This window comes from Poromitra crassiceps, assembly GCF_964638095.1.
Source record: "Poromitra crassiceps genome assembly, chromosome: 12".
Lineage (NCBI taxonomy): Eukaryota > Metazoa > Chordata > Actinopteri > Beryciformes > Melamphaidae > Poromitra > Poromitra crassiceps.
Genome location: NC_139632.1, coordinates 48613585 through 48633030, shown reverse-complemented (window position 1 = coordinate 48633030; position 19446 = coordinate 48613585).

Here is a 19446-nt window from a genome sequence, read left to right as displayed (position 1 = left end):
TGTAATTGATAACTATTTGCAACATCCACAAACACCTTGATTGAAATGGAAAAGAAGCCGTTTTCATTCTTTTCTCCTCTATGCATCGCATTGTGCTATGTGTGATTTAAGCTGCTGCTGACAGCCTAAATTGAGCAGCCAGCGTTGCCTTTTTCTCAGGCTCTTATGGATATATATATGTGATGATCTCTGGTCGTTGGAATCTGAATTTCTATGCTATTGAATTGTACTTTTGGATGTGTTCTGTTCATCAGTTGCTGTCTACTTTGTTGTTGTGGTGTTGGCTAGAAGCTAGAAGCGATTTTTGGCATTGTGTGTGCAGGTTGTGCAAGTTGCAACATAGAATTGACAGGGATATACCTAACATATATTTGTTCTTGAGGCTGAATGGGTCATTTGCATCAGAGATATTTATTATTTGCACACAGGAGTAAATATAGTAGCATGTGGTAAAGACAGAGGGCATGACTCATCCCTACAGTAATATAGTAGCATGTAGTAAAGGCAGAGGGCATGACTCATCACTACAGTAAATATAGTAGCATGTGGTAAAGACAGAGGACATGACTCATCCCTACAGTAAATATAGTAGCGTGTGGTAAAGACAGAGGGCATGACTCATCCCTACAGTAAATATAGTAGCATGTAGTAAAGGCAGAGGGCATGACTCATCACTACAGTAAATATAGTAGCATGTGGTAAAGGCAGAGGGCATGACTCATCCCTACAGTAAATATACAGTAGTAGCATGTGGTAAAGGCAGAGGGCATGACTCATCCCTACAGTAAATATAGTAGCATGTGGTAAAGGCAGAGGGCATGACTCATCACTACAGTAAATATAGTAGCATGTAGTAAAGGCAGAGGGCATGACTCATCCCTACAGTAAATATAGTAGCATGTGGTAAAGGCAGAGGGCATGACTCATCCCTACAGTAATATAGTAGCATGTGGTAAAGACAGAGGACATGACTCATCACTACAGTAAATATAGTAGCATGTGGTAAAGACAGAGGACATGACTCATCCCTACAGTAAATATACAGTAGTAGCATGTGGTAAAGGCAGAGGGCATGACTCATCCCTACAGTAAATATAGTAGCATGTAGTAAAGGCAGAGGGCATGACTCATCCCTACAGTAAATATAGTAGCATGTGGTAAAGGCAGAGGGCATGACTCATCCCTACAGTAAATATAGTAGCATGTGGTAAAGGCAGAGGGCATGACTCATCCCTACAGTAAATATAGTAGCATGTGGTAAAGGCAGAGGGCATGACTCATCCCTACAGTAAATATAGTAGCATGTGGTAAAGGCAGAGGGCATGACTCATCCCTACAGTAAATATAGTAGCATGTGGTAAAGGCAGAGGGCATGCATACAGACCTGGACTGTTGGCAGTCATCTGCATTAGGAGAGCCATCTGTCTGCGCTCTGATATAGGATAGCCAAACAAAACGTTGCCCTGGGACTTCTTGCCTCCAGCCTGCTTTTTCATCTTCTTCTTGTCTGGTCCAACTTTATCTAGAACAAATCCGGGAAAACATAACATTTAGATCCCATCTCTGTCAGTCGGCTGTTACTAAACACAGTCACAGACATGCGTGAGTTGTGACAGAGGGCAGTTGATTTTTTTTTTTATTATATATCATGGAACAACCCACTTTTTAAGGCAGGAGGAAACCCGGTGACCAACCTGGTGTGGCAGCATCATAACATTATAGAAACCTCACAAATTATAAAAAATGGGAAAATTATACAATTTATAGAAATCAAAGAGAAATATAACCTAAACGATCATGCTTTTTTGCAATATGTACAGTTGAAATCTATTTTCTCTAAATACACTGATGCATTTATTGGCTGTAACTTAACAGGAGACATGAAAATGAGAGTGCTTGCTTCTAATAGAGGAACGGTTTCAGGCCTGTATAGGCTGCTGACCCATTCCCCTACTGATTGTCTGGTATTGACCCAAACTCGATGGGAACAGAACTTAGGTGTGTCAATAGACTCTGTAGAATGGGACCTAATATGGAGAGATTCAATAACTATAGCTAATACAGTCCGATACAGAATACTACAGTTTAAAATTTTACATAGGGCATATATAACTCCTTCAATAATTAAGAAAATGGACCCCAACTCCTCAGATCAATGCTGGCATTGTGGAGAAGTTGGTACTTTATTTCATATGCTGTGGCATTGTCCAGCAGTAAAGATATTTTGGGAAGAGGTTATTGACACACTCTCGAGACTGTTGAATGTAAATGTTACTGCTGGCCCTGTTGAATGTCTGCTAGGAACTAGGGTCACACAAATACAAAGCAAGCGTGTACAGAAGATTGTTGGTCTGGCCTTTCTGGCCACTAAGAGAATAATTTTATTAAATTGGAAGTTCCGCAAACCCAGACGCTTTTTAATAGAGGATTGGGTGAGTGGTTTTTTAGACTTGTTAAGTATGGAAAGAGTTACCGGGAGGCTGGGGGACCTCGATATCGGTCCTACTGAGTTGTGGGACCTGGTGAGAAGAAACTCTTTAGCTTATCAATCGCTAGCCTTACAGCCTATATAGTTTCCTATACAATATAAGGTGGATGTTTTCTTTATTCATTGTGGATGGTACCCGCTCTAGCCAGATTCCTGTTGACATTGGCATCGTTGTTTGCCATAACATTCTATACTGAAATAGTTATGAACAGTTGCTTGACTCTGTTGCATTGCTGTTGTGGGGGATGTTTGTTGTTGTTGGTTGTTTTTGTTTTCTCACCTTCACTTCCCTCTCCCTTGTATGTGCATGTTGTGATGTTTTTGTTTATTGTTTTGTGGTCTTTGTGTAATTAAAGAAAAACTGTGAAAAGAAAAAAAAGATTTAGTTTAATTTCTCTTTTTTTAGTTTAGTTTCTGTTTGATATCTGCCAGGGTTTCTAATTAGTAGACCTGGGACGCAAGTCACACCTACAAGCTTGGTCAGAGAAAACAGAAAACAGAAAGTTACGAGGTCTACTTCACTTTCCTCCAGACCGTCAGATCACAGCTTTGCAGCCAGCTGCAGAAAGCGTGTGTTCATACTGTTGAGCTCCTACCTGAAGCCAACTGTCTCTGAGGGCCTCACAAAGGACTGCTCGACTTTCTTCGAGGGCCAAGGCCGCTAGAGAGAGAGATGCTAACGTTACTTTATGCCTAGTCTCGCTTGCCAGACTCTCCCAGCAAAGGGGCTAGGAGAGAGAGTCTGGCTGGGGAAGGCTTTCACTGTGGACTAGATGGGGAAAAGGCTCTTTACAGCCATCCACCAAACGTACCATGCAGGCTGGCTTCATTGCATAATCCACATCAATCGTTTTCAGCGTGTAGCAACGAGCTAACGGATAGCGCTGCTGTTGTTATTGTTTCAAAGGCAGCGGCGCAGACATTTGACACCTACAGCAGCAGAAGCAGACAGATTCGACATGGGGGCGTGGAAAGGAAATCCAAATATGGTCGCAGCCGCAGTTAGAGCAGGTCAGAGTCAATTGCTGAGCTTGCAGGGAGCGGAATGGGATTTCCATCCGGCACCGACTGAAATGGTCGGCACCAATGGGAGAGCTAAGTCCACCATGCTGCTTCAACCCAGTCAGACTACTTTATGCCTAGTTCAGACTAGATGCTCAGAGCCTGTTTTTGGAGCTCGGTAACAAACCCCCCCTAATCAGAGGCAAATTCACGTTGGCTCGGCGCTCGCAAATCGGTGCAAAGCAGTCTTTCCACAGCCAGCGCCGTATAGGGAGAGGAGAAGCTTCCTAGTGCTGACAAGAACCTTGGGAGTTTGAGTATTTCATGACATGTTTTGCTTCCCAGGTGCGCTGGATTTGATGATGTGATCACTGAGCCGCCGTCTCCGTGTGACTGCAATGTTGTTTGCTCGCAACGTGCAAGCGGTGCACCATGATCATGAGATCAAACACACCCTGCTGACAATTCAGCGCAGGCTGTTGTTTCAGGGGGTGGGGGCTACTGTGCATCTGCGAACATAATCACTTGGATAATGATATGGTAAGATTTGGATCAGATTCGATCTTAGACCCACAATTTAAATATAGTTTAATTAAGCATCTGTGAACTTCAGCAGCACTAAATTGGCCTAGCCTACTCCTATTTCCAGACCTAATGTCAATGATCTGCATTGTAAACATTACACAATGTGACACCATATCCACCTGCTCAGTGGATTTACTTCTTCTATGAAATGTGTTGTGTAAATAAAGTTGCCTTGCATTGAATGCATTTCATGCTCAGAAAGTCGGCAGATGCACTCTACATGATCCAGTACTCTATCCGGCAAATACTCCAGATCAAAATGAATCATCAGATTTTGTTTCATATTTTTCGCCAGCTACTTTATCAAATCTCTTCATTCTGTAGCCATCTACCACTCCTTTAGTAGCTGATTCACTAAAGCGCCCTGCAACGTAAGGGCTAACGTTCAATGGCCGGTGTCATGCCGAGTTTTGCACCCCCGCCGAGAATTGCACCCCCACCATATTTTGGGACTGTTTTAACTTAAAAACAGGGATGCAAATCTCGGCAGGTACAAACTGCCGAGATGTGCACCCCCCTCCATAAAGCCAGGAGAGATCCCCAGGTCTCGAGGTCCTCTGTACCCGGATTTTAAGCACCAAAGTCGGCTTCCATGAGCCAGAAGAGAGCTCCAAGCATGGAAGTCACCTCCACGCGGATCTAATACATCAAAGTCGGTCTCCATGAGCCAGGACAGACCCCTGGCTTAGAGATCACGTCTACCCAGACAATTATATCATTTTTAAACAGTTACGTTTCCGTATAAATCATTACAATATGCTCCCGGAAGGTGGGGATGCAATTATCGGCGGGGGTGCAAAACTCGGCATAACACCGGCGTACTACAACAAGCACGGGCGACCGTAGGACTAGTAGTAGCATAGCGCGCGAGCTAACTATGTTAGCACAACATTAGCACCGAGGATCTGGAAGAAACTCAGCGGCTGACTTGTAAACGGCTACGGTAGGCTGCTGCTAACAGCTTTTAACCAGGGCTGCTGTCAGGAACTACTAGACATCCAGAAAGACTCACAGCGACAAACGGCTTCTCTCTCTTTGTTCTTCTCTAGTCAACAGATCAACAGCAGTCTCCATTCGCGGGACACACATGTGCGGGAGGCGATATTTTCTTTCGGATGATGGCGAAGGCTGGAGGCACCCTCTCTGCCTGTGATTGGCCTAGGTTATTCTCGCCGGGAAGAGCCTGGTGACGCGAGGTTATGATTGGCCTAGCGTCAAACGTTCATCCAATCACATTCGCTTGGCTATCCTGCGTCTCTTTCTGTGACGTGTGAGCTCCCATGCAAACCAGAGCCGTATAAAAGAATTTGTGGGTCAGATGTCTTGTTGTTTCTGTTTCTGTTTGTTTGCTGTTTCCCATCTAAACTGCATAAGACCAGGTCTAGTTCAAAGACCATTTACACTAAGGCCATGTTCAGACTAGGTGCCCAAATCTGATTTGTGAACTTTAGTGACCTATTAATGACTTTATCCAGATCCAGTCTGGACGCTCCAAGTCTGATTTGTGTCACTTGTCCCAAACCACATATGGAGGTAGTTTCCAATCTGCTTTCGACTGATGTGACTTCAGTGCGGACACGCAGATCCACCAAATCTGATTTGAACGTCACCAACGTACGTATTTCCTGATGCTCACGTCGTTGCCATAGCAACCCATGCAGATAGGCTGTTTAGGTCTGGACACACAGATCCAACTTGAGAATCAGATTTGTGGCAGTGCGGACACACTCCTAAATCAGATTTGGGAAACCAATCAAGATAATGATGATTAATAACTTTATCAGCAAATCAGATTTGCCTGTAATGTTAACATGGCCAAAGTACTTTCAAATATGGGCTAGGGGACAATAGAGACTCATTATGACACCCTCTCAGATTTGTGAAACATTTATCCTATTTGTGAAAATGCAAACATAGGAGATTTCATTGTTTCTCCCCCATCTAGACCGCATAAAACCAGGTCCAGCTTAAAGACCATTACACTTGACGTTTCAAATCTGGGCTAGATTACCATGAGGACCATAGAGACTCATTATGACAATGTCAAAATGCGTGCCTGCTACGAAAAATCGTGCAGGTTGGCAGGTCTGCTTAATTACAGTACTTTTGGAGTATCTGTAATTTACTTGAATATTAATATTTTTTACTTGAATATTTTTATTTCTGTCAACTTTCACTTTTACACCACTACATTTCCCAAATAAAATGTATACTTTACTCAATTACATTTCCCCAAAGCGTCTTAATTACAAAGTAAAATCAGGATAAATTGGTAGCCTGCAAGTAAGCATGTTTGTCGAATCAGTGCTCCTAGCTTGCAAGTTATGTTAATCACAACCCACAATGCATTTCATTTGGTGGCGGTAATGCACCATAATGTTGTTTGCCAACAGCTATAAAACTCAAGAAGATTTCCACTCAAGCCCAGGCATATCGTTTGCATGTTTTTTTTAATTAACAGCATTTACTTAAGTATATTTAATGAGAAAATTACTTTTGATACTTAAATACAGCAAATATCAGTTAACTGCAGCTGTGCTGCGATCTACCTCATCTAGCACTGCCTGACTTTGCACTTTGAGCCGCAACTCTCATCATATTGTTTACATGTATTGTCTACATCCTCTTGTCACCATTGAAATGTTGCACTTTCCTCTTAAGCATGTTATTTTAATGCAATGCACTTTTATTCTTAACCATCGTATTTTAATGTCACATAGCCTATTGTCGACATAAAATCCCACATAAAAGTTTGGCAACTCCCGGTGACGCCAATGAACGTGCCCCTACTGGGAATTCAGTTTCTTTTCGGCTAACCAAACAATCTCCTCCAAGAGTCCAAGAGTTTTTTTCTCATCCATTCCACTGCTGCTGTTCTTCTTGCCGTCGCTCCTCTTCCTCAGCCGAGCACACTGTCATTGAAGGCCAGGCACACCACTGCCTTCTGGTGGCCGCTGTACTCCCTCTTGATCTCCCCCGTCTCCACACACCACAGGCGGGCCAGGTTGTCAGAGGAGGCTGGGAGACACAAACAACCACAGTCATGTATAGAGAATAGAGTATAGTGAAACGTTTCATAAATGGCCGTATGTGTCATATATGAAGGTGTGTTGACAATGTACTGACCGGTGACGATGTACTGGGAGTCGCCGGAGAAGGCGCAGTCCCACATCCAGCCTCTAGAGGTCTCTCCTGGGTTGTTGCTCTTGATGCTCAGCTCAGTCATCAGCTGGAAGTTGGACGTCCGCCAGATCTTACAGGTCTGGTCTGCTGAGCAGGTGGCCAACAGGCTGGAGACGAAGAAACACACACACACACACACACCACCACTATCATCATCATCATGACAGGAAACTAACCTTGTTTTTCAGCAACAGTGGCTAGGATTTGGTTTATTAGCATTGTAATTGGAAGAATTTCCATCAAGCCCTTCTTGAGATATCGCTTTAATGAACTTGGGAATGGCATTCGTGAGGTCACAGTGACCTTGACCTTTGACCACGAAAATCTAATCAGTTCATGCTCCAAGTCGATGTTTGAGGCAAATTTGATGAAATTCCGTCAAGGCATTCCTGAGATATTGCGTTGACAAGCTTGAAAATGGCGTTCGAGAGGTCACAGCAGGGCCGCTGCTGGCCATTTGGGTGCCCTAAGCGTAATTGTTTTGTGGTGCCCCCCCCCCCCCGCAAAACTTTCAATAACTGTCAAACGAAAGACTGCAAAATCATTAATTATGAACGATACTAGTGTATCTCACATTACATTACATGTGGCAAACAAACAATTGTTAGAATTACTGTACATGTCAGCAAACAAGCGATTGTTAAACTGTACATGCAAGCAGGGGCAGACTGGGATCATAATTCAGGCCGGGCATTAGATACCAAGCAGGCCAGGCCGATATGGGCCGACGTGCGTGCCGGCGTCCGAAGGGCGGCGGCGAAAAATTTGGGCTGTTTGAAGCCCAATTTGGGCCGTTTGAAGCCAGATTTGGGCTATTTGAAGCCAGATTTGGGCCGTTTGAAGCCCGATTTGGGTCGTTTGAAGCCAGATTTGGGCCAGTTGAAGCCAGATTTGGGCCGGTTGAAGACAGATTTGGGCCGCTTGAAGCCCAATTTGGGCCGTTTGAAGCCCAATTTGGGCCGAGTCCAATTTTACAATGAGATGCACCCACTTTAACCCTGAATAAAGTAATAAAACCACTAGTAAACCAGTAGGCGGCGCCTGGCCTGCTGTTCAGTGAGTGGCCTGACTGAGGGCACCAAAAAAAAAAAAAAAAAAATTTTTTTGTGCCCTCAGTTACATGATGCCCTACGCAGTCTGCGTACTCTGCGTATAGGGTGCGGCGGCCCTGGGTCACAGTGACCTTGGCCTTTGACCTTTGACCACCAAAATCTAATCAGTTCATGCTTGAGTCCAAGGCGATGTTTGAGGCAAATTTGATGAAATTCCGTCAAGGCATTCCTGAGATATTGCGTTAACAAGCTTGAAAATGGCCTTCGAAAGGCCACAGTGACCTTGGCCTTTGACCTTTGACCACCAAAATCTAATCAGTTCATCCTTGAGTCCAAGTCGATGTTTGAGACAAATTTGATGAAATTCCGTCAAGGCATTCCTGAGATATCGCGTTAACAAGCTTGAAAATGGCGTTCGAGAGGTCACAGTGACCTTGACCTTTGGCCACCAAAATCTAATCAGATCATCCTTGAGTCTAAGTCGATGTTTGAGGCAAATTTGATGAAATTCCGTCAAGGCGTTCCTCAGATATCGCGTTAACGAACACCAGACGGACGGACGTACGGACACCCCGGATCCATAATGCCTCTGGCCTGGCTATCGCCGGCGAAGGCATAAAAGTACATCTTTCATTTGCCAAGAATTCATTCTGTATAGCAGCCATGTTTTTGTAATCATGATTTTTTTTTATCTTGTCCATCAGCACCAAACAGAAATCAGAAACTAAAAGTGAGAGGCTGTGTGCAATAGGGTAATTAACAAATTATTGATTACAACTTTAATTGTATAGGAATTTAGCCAGGGGCAAGGGCAAACATGCACAAAGAAATCTGCGAATGCCCCTAAAAACCATGATCCATGGGCAAAAATGGTCCCCAAGATTTCGCTAATTTTCTTTTCATTCAATTAATTTAATTTCCATTTCCATCTCTAAGACACACTCAGCACCTGCAAGCTGGTTGCAGAAACAGATGAACACAATCACACAAACAGTGCTGTTCACACTAAGCTTTAGCAACGCACTTTTTTAAAGTGCCCCCTCTTTTTAGACAGTGGGGCAAAAGTTGTTGCCCAAATATTTTTTTAATTTCCTACACTGGTGTATATAGTCCATGAATGATTACTCCTGATGTTAGGATGTGGGCTCCTACAGTATTTGTGTGAATGTGTGTGCATGAGACATGTCTTACTTTTTATTTGTGTTTTGGTACGTTGTGAGTTCAAGAAGTTACCGTTATGATGTGTGCGTGTGCATATTATTTTTCAATGTGCTCTCTATGGATTTCTTTGTGTATTGAGAGCCCGTGATTGATTACTACTGATGGTGTGTATTGTGTGTGTTTGTATGACAGGCATTTTCCTACATTACGTGCATTTGTTTGTGTCCAGCAATGATCACTTTCGATGCTATAATGCATGCATGTGTGTGCATTTGTGTGTGTGTGTGTGTGTGTGTGTGTGTGTGTGTGTGTGTGTGTGTGTGTGTGTGTGTGTGTGTGTGTGTTTCATGTAAAGTATGTGTACAAACCGTTCAGGGCCAGACCTTGAGTTCAGCATGCATGATGGTACTATCAGGGACCTGGCCTTCATGGAGGGCCCTCAGAGTGGAGGCTCCATCCTGATCAGTGCCGGGGGCCGGAAACTGCAACATCTACACCACCGACTGTCAGAGAGGACAGGGCCTGCATACCCTCAGCGGACACACCAGCCAATCCCCTAGTATACTCTGATTTATTTTGAGGCCCAAAAATCATGTACATTTAAAGTTGACAGTCGGTACTTTGTGTATGTCCATGTATGTATGTTTGTGTGTGGCATTCGTGACTACTGCATTTTAGTACGTTAGTCATCAACTACTCGACAATAGTCACAGGAGAAATATAATACATTTTTCACCCAATAAAAATGATCAATTCTTGTCAAAAAGGTCTAAAAAACAGTCAGTAAAGAGTTAACTAATGTAGGCGGGACCAACCTGGGGGTATGTGAGATAGCAGAGTCCTCAATTGGCAATGATTGCCAAATGAGTCACTAAATCCCAGCAACTTGTCTGAGCTGAAGATAACGGCTGTTTGACTGCAGTAACAACATAGGAGTTTTTCTTAAAGGAACACTCTGCCCATTTTCAACCAGCTTTGTATCATTAGAACATCAGTAGTACATCAGAAAACTGTAAACTGTTTTGAAGTCTGTCATTTAATTTGACAGTTATTGAGTGTTAAAGTGTGGACCAGTGACATCACTGGTCCACACTAACTCAAATTAATAACTCATTAACTCAAATCAACTCTCAATAACTGTCAAACTAGATGAATGACTTCAAAACCGTTTACAGTTTGAGAGTTGATTTGAGTTAATGAGTTATTAATTTGAGTTAAAGTGTGGACCAGTGATGTCACTGGTCCACACTTTAACACTCAATAACTGTCAAATGAAATGACAGACTTCAAAACCGTTTACAGTTTTCTGATATACTACTGATGTTCTAATGATACAAAGCTGGTTGAAAATGGGCGGAGTGTTCCTTTAAATTCTGTTTTTTTTTTTTTACATCACTAGGGCAGTGGTTCTCAAAGTGGGCTCCTGGAGGGGGTTCCAGGGAGTCCCCAGCAAAAGCGTAATCATTTATTTTCACTAGAATTCCAACCATAACTAAACACAATGATATGACTATTTTGGTCATGGGTTTCATACACTTTCTGTAATAAAACATCTAACCCTCCCACCCGTTTTGCAGGAGCCTGTTGTTGAGGTCGTTAGGCTGATTGGGTGCACCTGGCCGGGACCAGTGTGCTCATTAGGCTTAAGAAGACCTTCAGACCATTCAGTCTCTGTCCCTCCTCAGTCCTCACCCATGCATCTTTTGTTCTGTTTAATATACATTAGATTGTAGTTATTTTGTTTACAGTGTGTGTGTGTGTGTGTGTGTGTGTGTGTGTGTGTGTGTGTGTGTGTGTGTGTGTGTGTGAGAGAGAGAGAGAGAGAGAGAGAGAGAGAGAGAGAGAGAGAGCGTAATACATTTCTATAATACACTGTACATATGCACTGGATGTTGTTATTGTTTGCGTTTGCTAAGCATTTGTGCCTGGACCGGCTTAACTCTTTTGATCAGAAATTCATAACGCTCACATGGAATAGACATAGTAAAAATATAGTGATGTGAAGCTTATTGAGAGGCATGATTAACACTTACCCGGTAATTCAATTCACTGCAGGCAAACTTCCAACTTAGTCCAATTGTTTCCTCGCAATGACAAACTACATATTAGCAAGCCGTAATCAGAACCTGGTAGAAAACATGCGGCCCGGGGGCCAGATCCGGCCCTCCAAAGGGTCCAATCCGGGCCGAAAGAATGAGTTTGCAAAGGGTGAAAATTGCACTGAGAAGTCCTTCAATCCAATGTGATGCACTTGTGAAGGCTAAGAGGTACCAGGTTTCAGGAGCAAGTTCAATATTAAGTCGCCTATTCATGTTATCTGTATTCATCACTAAATGGTCAGCTATTTTCATGACCTTTGCTTGACTATAGAGAATTGCACAGTTGCCATCAATTGTAATCAGGGGTGTAGTGATAAATACAGAGGTGGGTAAACTATCCAAGCTGAGTAGTTTACCCACCTTGTTTGCCCTCATTAGCCACTCCTTAACATGCAGTGGAATCGGGATTATAACCTGCTCCTAGCCGGTTGGCCTGCATGTTAAACAACAATTAGCCGGCTTACGCGCACTCCCGCGAGTCCGTATCATATTCATCTCAACCCCAAGTATACGATCCGCATTATAGGAAAAGTGACTGTTGTTTAACACTGGCAGGTCATGATCCAGATCATCTAGCTGTTATGTGTGAGTGGGCGTGTGGTAGCACTTTACAAACCATTAATGTCCCATCATTATTTTCATGAATGGACCAAATGAGTCACTAAATCCCAGCAACTTGTCTGAGCTGAAGATAACGGCTGTTTGACTGCAGTAACAACATAGGAGTTTTTCTTAAAGGAACACTCTGCCCATTTTCAACCAGCTTTGTATCATTAGAACATCAGTAGTACATCAGAAAACTGTAAACTGTTTTGAAGTCTGTCATTTAATTTGACAGTTATTGAGTGTTAAAGTGTGGACCAGTGACATCACTGGTCCACACTAACTCAAATGAATAACTCATTAACTCAAATCAACTCTCAATAACTGTCAAACTAGATGAATGACTTCAAAACCGTTTACAGTTTGAGAGTTGATTTGAGTTAATGAGTTATTAATTTGAGTTCAAGTGTGGCGTTAGTTAGTTACGTGGCTGGATTATTTGGAAGAGAGCCAAATTAGGTGAGTAAACAACTAAAAGTTGAATCGTTTCTTTGTCCCCCATCTGCCAGTTTAAAAATGCAACAAGGGAGATGATAGCCTACTAGAGTTGCGCGATCTTGACCTCAGTCAGATCGTCAATCGCCACCCTTTGACATCACCAATACACAATGTCATTGCGCAAGCACATGGCTATATATTAATATGGATGTTAACATCCATATTAATTAGCTTCAGCTGCACTCTCGCTGTGCTTTGCTAACTTAGCATTGATGCTAGCGAGACTTACCCAGCTATCGTCATTGCCTGCTTTTACTGCTGCTTGCTGGTAATCATTCCCATGTCAGAAAAAGTCTCCAGATTTGTCGCTAACGTTAGTCTCTTCTGAGAAAGATTGTCTCCAGGAGGGTCTGAAAAGTTTTCTTGAGTTGGATTGTGTGAGGCAGCCAGTGTTGTGTGACTGTGAGCGTCAGTGTTGGGAACTGTGAGCGTCCAAGCTAACACAGCTGTGGAGAGAGCTGACTGACGGATATAGGCGAGACATAGGCCTAGCCTAACTTTTGTGGGGAGAAATAAATTGAAAACTAGTCAGATATGACTTGAATGCCACTTGTAAAATAAATCACCCACAGTGATTGACGACGGTGCGACCACTATTTTGACTGGGCGGCTTTAGGTAACAAAGGAGAAGCGCTCATTTTTGGCACATTGCCACCCCTCGTTAATGGTCGGAATGGACCCTCCGTAAAAAACAGCATGTTTTTGAATGGAGTTTGGTTACAGATTCGCTAAAGCTGTTTCCATATCACCTTTCTTGTAAATGATACATGCTACTGCACCCCCTCCCCCCGCCCACTGGCAGAGAGAAAGAATACTGACCATTTCCAGCTGTTTCTAAACACAGACTCCTCATGTCTAGAAAGGTAAAACCGGAAAATATCCTGATCCAGACTTCATGTTTAGAAGTGGCTTTTGATTGATACAGTTGATCTGAAAATAGGTGAGTAAACTATCTGTCTCATTTGACAGGGGTGGGTAAATTGCGTTTACCCTCCACACCCCTTTGTAATGCACAGACAGTAGATTTGATAATGTGCTTGATGGTAGCTGAGATAACCCTACGTGTTGTAGCGTTTACCTGTCATTCTCTAGACTACAACATAAACGGGTAAATTTTTAGGTTTTGTCATTTATAGGTTATTATTGATTATTGATTTTCTTTGTCTGGCCCACTTGACACCAAATTGGGTCGCACGTGGCCCGTGGACTAAAATGAGTTTGACACCCCTGAATTAAACAGTTGACTCCTACTCTACCAAGACGACTGATAGCACAAAATTCAAACAATGCTGTTTTGTTTTTTGTTTTTTTTATAGTAACAACCCTAACCCTTTACTATAGCACATGACTGTCAAAGTGATAACCCCCTTTACACATTGGATCAGATATTGGAAGATTAACTTTTTTTTATTTTTATGGATATATAGCATTTTGAAATTCATGAGAGGCCTGTTTATTTTGTCAAACAATATTAGGCTATGTGTATAATAAGGTGCCTTTTGTTAACATTTCTAGAGGTTTTGATTAAGTTCATTTTATTTTAAAATCTTTATCCTGGCATTTTCTTATGCCTTGTTATGCATTAATTATTGTCATGTTACTATTATACAAAGAAAGATCAGCAATTAGCATTTGGATGTGTAAACATGGCATTCCCCAAGTGTGTTCTAGTCACATTGGAGAAAAGTGGCTGGCACTGTGATGTGTTCTCTCAATCAAAAATGTCCTGAAAAGTCCTGTCCTTCTTGACTTTTTACCCAATCAGTCCACAAGGAGGACGTTTCAAAATGCATACCGTAATTAAGGATATTTTTGTCTAAAGGTTTATGCAAAAGACAGTCAATGACAGAGAAAAAATAACTCAAATGACCGAAAAACCTAATTTAAGATGTGTGTTACACAAAAGCAGTTGTTTTCAAGAATGGATTTTAGATGAAATCCCATTAATGGATTTTTAAATATTTTTTGTATCACAATAACATGAGCAAATAGTGAAGGGCGTAGAAAAGTTTGCAGAACTTTAACTTTTGCAAAACCTCAGCAATAGTGATAGTTATACTATACTATTTGATGAGGGTCTTTGGTCCAACGTTGTGATGATGTTCTGTTAATGGGAAGAGGGTGTTTTTGACACAAGGTATGTGTCTGGTATTATCCCAAGGGCATTTCCTACCACAGAATAGTTCATTTCCAACAGTAGCAAATGTGTTTTACCTCCAGAAGGCTCAAATAGTAAGCCCTTCTGCAAATCTCCAGACACCGATAGAGAGGTGCATGGAGATTCACTGTGGTATGTGCTTTATTTAGATGAAAGCTGTGCTAATACTCTCAATATTTTAACACTCGAAGTTCAAAGTCGCCTATGTAGCCTACATGTATCTTAGTTTATACAGTATGGCAGTTTTGCTGAAATTTAGCAAATAACGGATAGGATTATTATTGTTTTTTTGTTATACTTTTGGGTTGTAACATTCATGACAAAATAAAAAGACAGCTTGCTTTACTAACCTTTGATCTATTTATTCTAAATGTTGCATTCTGTAGGTGTCATTAAAGTCAATGTCCATCCATCTTGCATTTGAACAGGCTTCACTCTGCTCCTCTCCCCTCCTCTTCATCCTCCTCAGTCACATACAGATACCACTCACCCATTGCAAATGTAAAGTAACATTAAGTGCAGCATACATTGTACAGTCACGAGTGAGAAAAGGACAAAAGACAAAAACTATCAATGAAAAGCCAACCATTATGTGAGGTTTCACTCTCAAACGACTGTACTCATCAGTACTGTACCTGGATTATGTCAATGTGAGAGTGAAAAGATCTATGCGCATCTCATACACATCATTTCATGCTTTACTGTAACTAGTGCAGTGCCCGTTCCCCCATGCACCACCCCGTGGGCGCTTCCCCCCCGCACACACACTGCACTCTGTCAGGTCCCCCTAAGCGCAAGTTTGAAGTCGATCCGACAAACGGTTCTCAAGATACCCGAATTACAGACATACAGACAGTCCTGGAATAAGTCCAAATTGCATGAAATGCGGCACCACACTCCATCGGGGTCTGAGCAGCACACTCCCCAAGTTTGAAGTCAATCGGATGAACGGTTCTCAAGATAAACCACTTTTTGTGTTGCCAGTAGGTGGCGCTGTGCCGAATTGCACAAAATTCTGCACTGCTCTATGTCAGGTTCCCAGCAGCACACTTACCAAGTTTGAAGTCGATCAGATGAATGGCTATCGAGATAAACCGCTTTTTGTGTTGCCAGTAGGTGGTGCTATGCCAAATTGCATGGAATTCAGCTCCCTGCACTCCGTTGAGTCCCCCTAAGCGCACTCCCCGAGTTTTAAGTTTGAAGTCGATCAGATGAATGGATGAGATAAAGCGCTTTTTGTGTTGCCAGTAGGTGGCGCTATGCCAAATTGCACGGAATTCAGCTCCCTGCACTCCCTTGAGTCCCCGTAAGCGCACTCCCCAGTGGAAGTCGATGGGACGAACGGTTCTTAACTCATTCACCGCCAGTTTAGGACTGCCAATATTTAGCACAGGCCAAAGATTTTCATAATTGTTGGTCATCTTTCAAGACCCACAGTAAATTATCTATTAGCACCAGAGTGATTTGCAATACCTCAAAATGAAGATGTACGTCTCTGGGTTCACCAGGAAAAAAAAAGTGAGCTTTTAGCATGTTCTGTACTCTACTTATAGCCATTTATATACACCCTGTTTTCTCCCAAAAGGTCTCTCTGAGAAAAGAAATTGCAGAAAATGGCATTTATGTACACAGCACACAATATCAGGCAGAACTCGCTCTCAATTCTTTTATTTTGAACTGTATTGACATCAGACATGTAAATATTATTCATTATGACACAAATGACAAAAATATATATATATATATATATATATATATATGAAGTGCTTTTTTTACATTCAACAATACAGTTTGCTCAGTGTGAGTGAGTGTACAGACAGACACACAGACAGACAGACAGACAGACAGACACACACAGACACAGACACACGCATGCACGCATGCACACACACACACACACACACACACACACACACACACACACACACAGAGAGAGAGAGAGAGTTCTCTCCACAGCTGCTGCTAGATCGCACCTCCTTCCCCCTCCTTCCCCATCAACGTTTTGCCTCCTCTGCTGCTCGTTTCCCTCCTCTCGCTGGGACGAATGCTGCGACAGGAACGGGTCCGCGGCTTGGCTTTGGGACCAGGCGCTGCTGGAACCGGATCGATCATGTTCGTCACGGGTTTGACTAGGCAATCCAGGTTCGCCCTGCAGCAAGGCTGGCACATAGGAACGGGGTCCAGGGACCAGGATCGATCATGTTGGTCACGGGTTTGACTACCGCGGTTTCGATGTCCGCTGCTCTGCAGCAAGTCGATCAGCTCTGCAGCGCGGCGAGGGGGCATTTCAATGGCGTTTCTCCTCTGCAACAAGGAAGCGCGTTTCTCCTCCTTTCCACCTTCTTCCTAATTTCAAACAACAGCTGCGGTATGTGTTTGATAACGTGCTGTCGGCTTGACTTTGAGGTTAGGGACCCGAAACTATGTCACAGGCTGGGTAAGTGTTTCAAATATGCGCTGCACTCATAAAAACAAAAACACGTCAAACACGTCATTGGCGGGGAGGGCTATTTCTGATAACACGTCAAAGACGTCATTGGCGGTGAATGAGTTAAGATAAACAGCATTTTTTATGTTGCCAGTAGGTGGCGCTATGCCGAATTGCACGAAGACAGGGCACTGCATTACACAATTAAATAGGGCACACTCCCAAAGTTGATCCGACCAACGGTTCTCGATGGCATGCAGCAGATGATGCTCATCCATAAGCAGTTGTGGAAATAGCCAGGTTTTACTCTGGGAACCCTACTTACACAGAATGGGGGCTCCCGGAAGTGGCGTGGCCCTAGAGCACGGATACTCAACTTGCTTTGCCTGGGGGCCACTTTTGCAAAATGACAGGAGGCAAGGCCAGTCAATAAACATTCATATAAATTTTTCTGTAGCAGATTGTAGGATTTTGGGGTGTCAGCCGGAGTTTAGTCTCACATTTTTTTGCATAGTTAATACATATACTGTAAGTGCCTGTGTGGCGAGCAGACAGCCATATTTGACAATTTAGCTGGAGCTCAGTCAAATTTTATTTAACCTTAGTTTTCATTGTGAATTAGGAAATTGTCAGGGGGCCACTCTGCACCCTATCGCGGGCCGCATCTGGCCCCCGGGCCGCAAGTTGAGTATCACTGCCCTAGAGGATATTATTTCCGAATGCGTGACTCATTATAGCCTACCATTATAGCCACATGAAAATATCTTAGAAATCTCACTTAACTAAGATCACTGAGTTCTACTGATTATTTCCCCTTCACATGAATATTAATGCTGCTTATTCAGCTTACAAATACACCATTCTCTGCTCATTTCATGCTGCCCTCTTTGCAAGACATTTTTTAATTGGAACCTGAGGAGGGATACTGGCCGGCCCCCCTCATTTACTCACATCAAAGTAAACAGAGGGTCTTGACAGTGAATGGGGGCCATTCACTGTCAACGACGCTACATTTACCTTTCTCACTATTGTCAACGACTCGTCAACGAACCTACTTAAAGCTGGGGCTTAGGGCTGAAGGAGCAGAACTGAAGACAAATATTCAAATATCGAACGTGTTTTGCGTCCGAATCGCATGGAAACAGGGCACTGCCTTCCGTCGGGTCACCATCAGCGCACTCCCCGAGTTTCAAGTCGATCCGACCAACGGTTCTGGAGATACACAAAGGACAGAGAGACAGACAGACGCTATCGTCATTATAGTATAGATAGACTAGTGCAGTGCCCGTTTCCCCTGCACCACCCCGTGGGCGCTTCCCCCCCGCACACACACTGCACTCTGTCAGGTCCCCCTAAGCGCAAGTTTGAAGTCAATCCGACAAACGGTTCTCGAGATACGCGAAGGACAGACATACAGACAGTCCTGGAACGGTTCTCGAGATACGCGAAGGACAGACATACAGACAGTCCTGGAATAAGTCCAAATTGCATGAAATGTGGCACCGCACTCCATCGGGGTCCGAGCAGCGCACTCCCCAAGTCAATCGGAGGAACGGTTCTCAAGATAAACGACTTTTTGTGTTGCCAGTAGGTGGCGCTGTGCCGAATTGCCAAAAAATTGGCACTGCTCTATGTCAGGTTCCCAGCAGCACACTTACCAAGTTTGAAGTCGATCAGATGAATGGCTATCGAGATAAACTGCTTTTTGTGTTGCCAGTAGGTGGCGCTATGCCAAATTACACGGAATTCAGCTCCCTGCACTCCGTTGAGTCCCCCTCAGCGCACTCCCTAAGTTTTAAGTTGATCAGATGAATGGCTATCGAGATAAACCGCTTTTTGTGTTGCCAGTAGGTGGCGCTATGCCAAATTACACGGAATTCAGCTCCCTGCACTCCGTTGAGTCCCCCTAAGCGCACTCCCCGAGTTTGAAGTTTGAAGTCGATCAGATGAATGGCTATGGAGATGAAGCGCATTTTGTCTTGACAGTAGGTGGCGCTATGCCAAATTGCACATAATAGAGGGTATGCATGTGATGTCACAGAGGCAGAAGTCACTGTGGGGTCACGCCCACTGAGTCACAGCAAGACTGAGCTTGAATGCAGTAATCAGCCTAGATAACTGACACCTGCTGCTCAGGGAGGAACTTGACACTCATTTTGACACTCATTCCCGAGGGGGCGTGTTCCAGT